General features: G+C 44.3%; 1 long non-coding RNA gene across 1 annotated transcript; it reads right to left on the bottom strand.

Annotated features, from left to right (window-relative positions):
• Window positions 1–3049: 3049 nt before the first annotated feature.
• Window positions 3050–4190, bottom strand: LOC115247228 (uncharacterized). The gene is made up of 2 exons (XR_003886290.1): window positions 3872–4190; window positions 3050–3375 (listed from the first exon to the last, which is right to left on the bottom strand). It is a non-coding gene; the product is annotated as an uncharacterized lncRNA (long non-coding RNA).
• Window positions 4191–7314: the final 3124 nt, after the last annotated feature.

The raw sequence follows: 7314 nt of genomic DNA, 5'->3' as shown, positions 1-7314 counted from the left end.
TGTTTATTTCCTTTCTGTAGAAGTCAAAGAAGTCAAGATCAAGATCAAGATTAGTGTGAGTATCTAAAATGACCCTCAGACTGGGGCCAAAGCTGCGTCACAACATGATCCGAACCAAACCACACTTAATTAAACTCAAGCAACATCTGAACGTATTTACCTGATATTTACAACGTGCACCACCACTGGCTGCACCTTCCAAATCCAAAACTGTCTCAACTTCACTGCAGAGAGATGATACATGTCTCCCGCGGTGCACGTCTCATTATTACAGCTCATCTTCCTGGTTCTTTTTTGAGGGTAAACCCCTCTTTGAGTAAATGACTGCCTGTTCTTGAAAGCCCAGGGAAATAAAGCTCGTTTCTCCTGCTCTTGAGCCAAAAACTGTACTTAGAACCAAAATAGGATGCGGAGCCGCATGGAGTGATAATGGCACCATGCGATGTCCTGGTTGGGCTGGCGCCTGCATCTGTTTAGGCAAAAGTGTGAACGTGTGATCTACATTTTAAATGCTGATTCATCTCCCAAAAGTCAGGATTCCATTTCAGTAGATGTGAGGTAGAAAATTACATGTTCATGTTGCTCCTTAAAAATCTCCCCCCTCTTTTCTTTTAAACATCCCCACATTGACTCAGGAGCACAGAAGAAATAACCAGAACCAGCTGCGCTGAAATAGCGTTTAATTGTTGTGTGTACGTTTTACTGTCCCACAACACTAACAACATTGGCACAAATTTGACGCGATGACATATTGGCAAGAAGGCAAAGATCCCTAAATCGTCAGTATGATCAGAAGGGCTGAAAAGAATTGTTGAGTGGAGACATTGTGGGCAAACAGTGCAGCACTTGTTGTTGTTGAACGTAACCTTGAGACAGGTCCAAATCCTATTAGGTATGAACAGGTGCTCACAAGCAAACACGGAACACACTCAACCGCTGATCCTCCTCGTGTACTCAGTGTTTCATTCCGGCCTGATGGTGGCGTTTGTTCCCAGCTTTACCAGTTTTAACTGCTCTAACTGCTAAAGCGGTTGGATACGATCGATGGCGACTTTTTCGACATGAAGGAACAGGCTCGTTTTCTGAAATCCAAAACAATTTGATTTCATACAGATAAAACAAATTAGATGAAGCCTACTGTTATATGCAAAATCTGCTAAAGTGTTTTGGTTTTTTCTTCTGTTTGTTTTCCTCACATTTAGTTTCGACACTGCAGGACAGAACAAGTCAGTGACTCATGGACACGCCTGATAAATTAATCCACAGTACTGGAATACTCGTGCGGTTAGAAGAACGTGTGCGGCGTCACGGAGCTGAAACAAGAGTGTTGCCGGGCAGCAAATGTGCAACACCCTGAGACTCAGCTGGCCCGGAATCAAGCAGCAGGACCCACACCCTGCATGACATGTGGAGACCTGATACTGGCAGTCACGGCGGCCAAAGACAGATGACTGGTCTGGCCACTTGTCCACATCACAAGTTCCCTTTAATGCCTAAAACCTGAATCACTCCATCATGACCTCACCTCCAGATCCCTGGTGATGTTGAAACCTTGTTATCCTGCATCCAGTAATTTTCAACAGGAAACATGTTTCATCATTATGTACATGGAAGCTGGATGACTGCTGTAATTCATTCTAAATTTAAAAAAAAAAATAAAAAAAATAAAAATAAAAATACTACATTTCCCATAAGGCTTTAGTGGATTGACGTTTCCTTCCCAGAGGTCACCTGAGATGGTTAATGCAGCCCCGCTTAAAAAAAAAACAGTTACTACACTATGCTGAAAGGAAAAGGCACTCTGAGCATTTTAGTATATTTCATTGGTTTATTTATCTGATTTATATTTTTTTAATACACATTTTGAGGCTTTAACACAATAAACTACGCTGTTGATCGTTACAGCCCTGCAAAAAGGAAGAAAATAAATGCCAGAGGAAATAACAGAGTGGCATCTGAAATTGAAAGTAAAACAGTTTGGGCCATGTTTCTTTAATTAAATGAGACAGAAAAACATGTTTTCTTGCTTGTGGGTAAACAGAAGTGTCAGTTCCTGAAATTTGTGTTCAGACTGAGCTGAGTCGACAGTCTCTCCCAGGTGGCAAACATGACTCCTTTTAAGACTAAAGGGAGGAACATCACTCGCGGTCTTTGAGACTTCCGTCTCCTCAAGACCTGAGTGCTATTAAGACCACTGTCATTATCTTCTACTGCTGTACTTTAACCTGGCTAAAAATACCACATCCGTGCACGCCAGCCAAGGACACACCCGTCACTTAACACATTCACATCAGATCAGATTAAGTTCCCATAAACATGTGTGAAGCCTGCTGCACATGCTAGCATGTGCGAGGTCTGCACAACAGAGACATGATGTAATCTATCGGTGCAGATCGGGGTGACTGGGACGCTGTTAAATAGCTTCATTATAAAAATGGGCGGGGCCATCGGAAACGTGTGAGGGACTTTCACTGTGTGAAGACAGAAGACAGAGAAGATTAAACAAACCTCCCCCTTAAAAAAACCTCTTTAAAACGTGCTGACTCAACGGTGCCATCCTGAGATCCTGCCCCTTTGTGCAAATTTGATCAAAAAGAACCATCCTTTACTGTCCCAGTTCAAACACCACTCCGGGGTTCACGACCAGTTTGTTGTTTTCAGAGGCTGTGTTGTTTAAAAAACCAGTGGGGCCTTCGTTTCCGGAGTCACTGAGGACGAGAGCCCGAGCCAAGTGTAAATAGGAGTCAGGGTCCTCTGCCTTCTTTCTTCTGGCTGCATCCTGAGGCCAGGCGGGGGCTGGAAATAGCCCAGACATGCAGCCTGGTTGGGAGTGCACAGCGCACTGTTTGGCCTCTTCTCCTCCTACAACTTCCTCAAGCGGGCCGCTAATCAGCAGAGATAGTTCAGGACGATATCCAGAAACAAGGGCCAGAAAAAGGAAGAAAGAAAGTATAAAGTAGCAGAGTATAAGCAGGAAAGGATTGTGAACATGTCAAGAAGCAGGAATTGGAAATATTGAAAGATTTCAACCGCAGAAGATGAAAATGGATACATTCAAATATTTTAATGGAAATGTTAAATGTCTACAAACTTGTTCAAACATGTAATCTGATGAGATTTTAGGTTGTTAGTTTATTGGCTGTGGTCACACTTCTTCATTTCAGCTACATTTATGAAAGCGTAGCCGCAAGGAAACAAGATCATGACGGTTGATTCTCTGGGATTCTGAAGTTTCTTGAGATCCAGGTCAGCGTTTGGTGCAAATTCTCCTCCATCCAACCTGCCACCCTGACGGGCGATGAGCTGAATGACCCTGTGGAGAGTTCAAGCAGCACCACGGACCAGATCAGATCTGCTTGTCTCTGCTGCTCTGACCTGGAGGAACAGTACAGACATGCATCATGTCATTCGCACCTCGCTATCTTTATTTAAAAGTTCCTTTTCTGGACGTCTCGCCGTTGACCTTCTTTGTGTTAAATCACTGTCACCTTTACGCCGCCGACTCACCACGGCAGACAGCCAGCCAGCGCTGGAGGCCAGTGTTTGGTCTCCTCTCACACTTCCTGACTGGCTGTTTTCCAGGACGCTGTTATTGTTTCAGCTTTTTCAGACAAGCGCCATTGTAATAATCATCAATATCTCTCACATCTCCCCGTTGCCATTGTCTCATCTTTTTAACTGTTTCGAGTTTAACGACGCAATTGTTAAATTTCCAGAGTGTGGCGTCTCCTCCCGCCACCACCGCCATCGTGAGTGCACGGGGTCAGCTGATCCTGTTAGAAAGAGCAAGGTCAGTCTCACACACACACACACACACACACACACACACACACAGACACCTCCTGCAGTGATGGTGTGAAGGATTACTCACGGAGACAAGGAGGGAATCAGAAAGTCGGAGGTGGCAGACGACATGCCGGAGGAAGTCGAACACATACGCGTAATGGAAAGCTGCGTCTTGTTTCCTGTTTACAGCCTCGCAAATGCTATTTTGACTCTCTCTCTATTATGAGTGAACCCTTCAAATTTAACAATAGAGAGCATCTCGGGAAAAAAAGAGTTGCAGCTAAGACTGTCCACGCTTAGAGCCACAATCATGTCTGCTTCGTGTCCTCGCTGTAAGTTTCAAATCAAATCAGAAAATACAGCTCCCAAAACAACCATACAGCACGTGTCCACACGGACACACATGGATGGGAGGCGTGATAGGCGAACAGGCGGCGTGCCGAAAAGGCGTTGTGGCCTGAAGACTTTTGCACTGACTCACACCTCTCACCCTCCCACGTGACCTCTGACCTGCATCCAAACGTATTATGTGTAATCTTAGCTTAATGAAGCATAACGATGCCCTGAATCATAACAGTCATTTTTGGTGATATGATTTGAAGACACGTGACTCAGTTTAGATTTTTTTGCAATAGATGAGAAATGACCCTCACTGACCTGGAACACCGAAACAATCAGAGCCGATGTCAATGAGCGCCATCCAGGTGAAATAAATACATCCCACATCTCTGATGGAGCTGATCAACTTTCCCATCATGTGGAACCCTTGAAGCCGTATTTTACCTGCTGCTTAATTGTCAGTGTGCGTGACCGCTGAAATGTTCGATCCTGTTTACTGGAACTCCGCCCACATCATATCTATCAAACTCCAGCAGTCACAAAATCAACTCCCTCTTGTTTTTCCCACTGGCACAGCGGCCTTAAAGGCAGCGCTCCTCAAATATCTGCCGGGGGTCGAATTTGAACGACGTTCTTGTGTACTCGGTGCAGCTAGCATCTGACTGGAGCGGTGCAAATGTAAACCAGCGTTTCCACGCAGATAAGAGCGCTTCTGTTGTTCAGAAAACAACAATGAGACACGCAGCGTGGAGACACATGCTTAACAAAAGCTCACACACATTCTTCACAACCCATCCCTCTGTTCCCTCGCAGCGCCACGCAGGCATCAATAAATGAACACAGCAGCCACCTGCCTGGATTATTTTTATACTGAAGCTGCTGTTCCGATTTTAAATATTTAAAGACTGTTCAGTAAAATGACTTTGATCAACAACAGAAGCGAGCAGATGAAGAGGGAAAGTAAGACGTGTGCACACGCTCCTCTCTCCTTTTAATATCACATTAGAACTCATGCCAGAACTGATATGGGAATGCTGTTCTTGAGTTTTATTATCCACAGCGATTCAGTTCATTTATCTCTGACCCTCCTGCAGCTGCTTCTTTCCCAAAGGTGAGAACGGTGCACTCGGTGGAATGTCAGGAATTTGTCAGGTGAATGGAGCCACTAATAATAACTAGAGACATTCCTAAACTGAATCATAGTCATCATTTTAGCTTTGCTGGAATGTGCTGTATCGCACCGGCTCAGCCTGCCTGCCTGTTGGCTAACGTGCCAATTTGCTATGTTAAAAAACGTTTGATGTTGTTGGGGTTGACATGTCCAACACATTTCACTTCTTTGAACGACAACATTCCTTGTAGACTCAACCCTAGTACAGCTAATCAAGTTTGACAAGCGAAACATCATTTTTCTGTCTCCGGATGGCACGCAGTGGCAATCTCCTCCAGTTTTAAATTTTATTCATCAACCACAGCACAACAAATGGCCAAAGAAATGGCAATCATTTCTAGGAAAATCCTCTTAGCTGTGGCGGTCTACAGATTTTATAGGTGGAGGATTATATGAGCCCATTCCACTCATTAGTTTTAAAGCCCATTTTAAGTGCAGCTTTCAGCACATTAGGCACACTTTCATGTTCGTTTTTCCCCTGCTTCCACTGAAATATCAGAGGTCACATCACAGCATCAGCACGGAGGTTTCTTCAGAATCCGTGACTTTAAAATTGCTCAGCTGCACGTGAGAGTTCACAACCCCGAGACGAGGACTGTGCATTGTGTTTAACTGATAAAGGTCTTGGGAGTAAACAGGAAATAAACTGAACTTGACATGTGACGACACCGACCAGAGAAAAGCAGATAGCAGGAGGATCTTCAGAATCAGGATATCCTAAATATGACCAGCGACAGAGTCAAGGGGGGCCGAGGCCTACTGATGCACGGGGGGAGTTAAGACTTCCCCTCGCTGACTCCCTGCATGTGAACATCGGAGCTGTGGAGGATTATTTGACACGCGTCACCTCCCTATGCACCACTGTAAAGCATCCACATCCCACCATGGAAGTTATATTCCTGGTATTCCTCACACAAAGCAAACATCTCGATCCAGTCATATCCTGTGCATGGAGACCTACTTTCACACCTTCCAGGACTCAAAGGTGGTGCTGCTTCACCAACAAAAGGAGCCCAACACAACATCATGCCTGGCTCGGAGTCTGTGGCAACACTACTGACCAGATTTTGATTGTTCCATTTGAAAATCTCCGAGACCCCAATATAATGTCAAAATAAATGTAGGTTTGTGTACAGTAATTATTCTGACATTGTCAGTGATCGTCCCAGAGCAATTTTGCACCACCCTGCTGCGCCTCAAATCACCTCCGCTTGTTTCTCCACAAAGAAAAGTCGGCTCGGTGAGCTGAATGTCAGGCTGACTGGCGGGGGAAATGAGGGGAGGCATTTTCTTTTTTCTGTTAAACATCAGGAAAGAAATTGGATGATTGGCAGCAGGAGAAGGTGAGCTAATCCACTGGTGTGATATTTCACACCGGATTACTCCAGTCACATGTTTAGAAACGTGGACTAAGGCCGACCGTGTCCGTTATCCACACCTCTTTGTTTGCCACTGTGTCATTATGGACAGTTTAAAAAGGCAGATGGTGACGCATGACTCTTCCAGGGAGAGATGGAAGCAAGAATGAGTGGAATCCACCTATGGCCCTCTTCCACCCACTGAGCCTCATAACACTGGTAGATTTCAGTTTTAATGTCCTCTCGTTTTCTTCAGGTCTCTTTATGCCAGTTCCCCTGGCAACATTATCACTGTCAGTTACACACAATAGTATTATCGTGAACAATCATAAAATAAATCCTGGTTTTCACATCACGGTGGCTTCGATTTGTATGGTTTTTATTTGTTCATTTTATGACAATGACTTGGTCCATGATGATATCCTTCTTCAACAGTGTCTTATTCCTGAATAAAACAGCAATAACATTCCATAAAGTCTTCCAACATTTTGGAATATTAGATATTATAGAAACCAGTGAAGTGCTGTAGGGTTACACTGACCCATATAAAGTGTTTACATCTGCTATAGTTGATATGAACTTTTTCCCATCATTTTAGCAAATATTTACAGTCTTCCGATACTTCAGCAAGCTCATAACACACACACACACACACGCACA

Source organism: Takifugu rubripes, chromosome 20 (assembly GCF_901000725.2).
Source record: "Takifugu rubripes chromosome 20, fTakRub1.2, whole genome shotgun sequence".
Lineage (NCBI taxonomy): Eukaryota > Metazoa > Chordata > Actinopteri > Tetraodontiformes > Tetraodontidae > Takifugu > Takifugu rubripes.
This window is presented reverse-complemented; position numbering and strand designations above follow the sequence as displayed.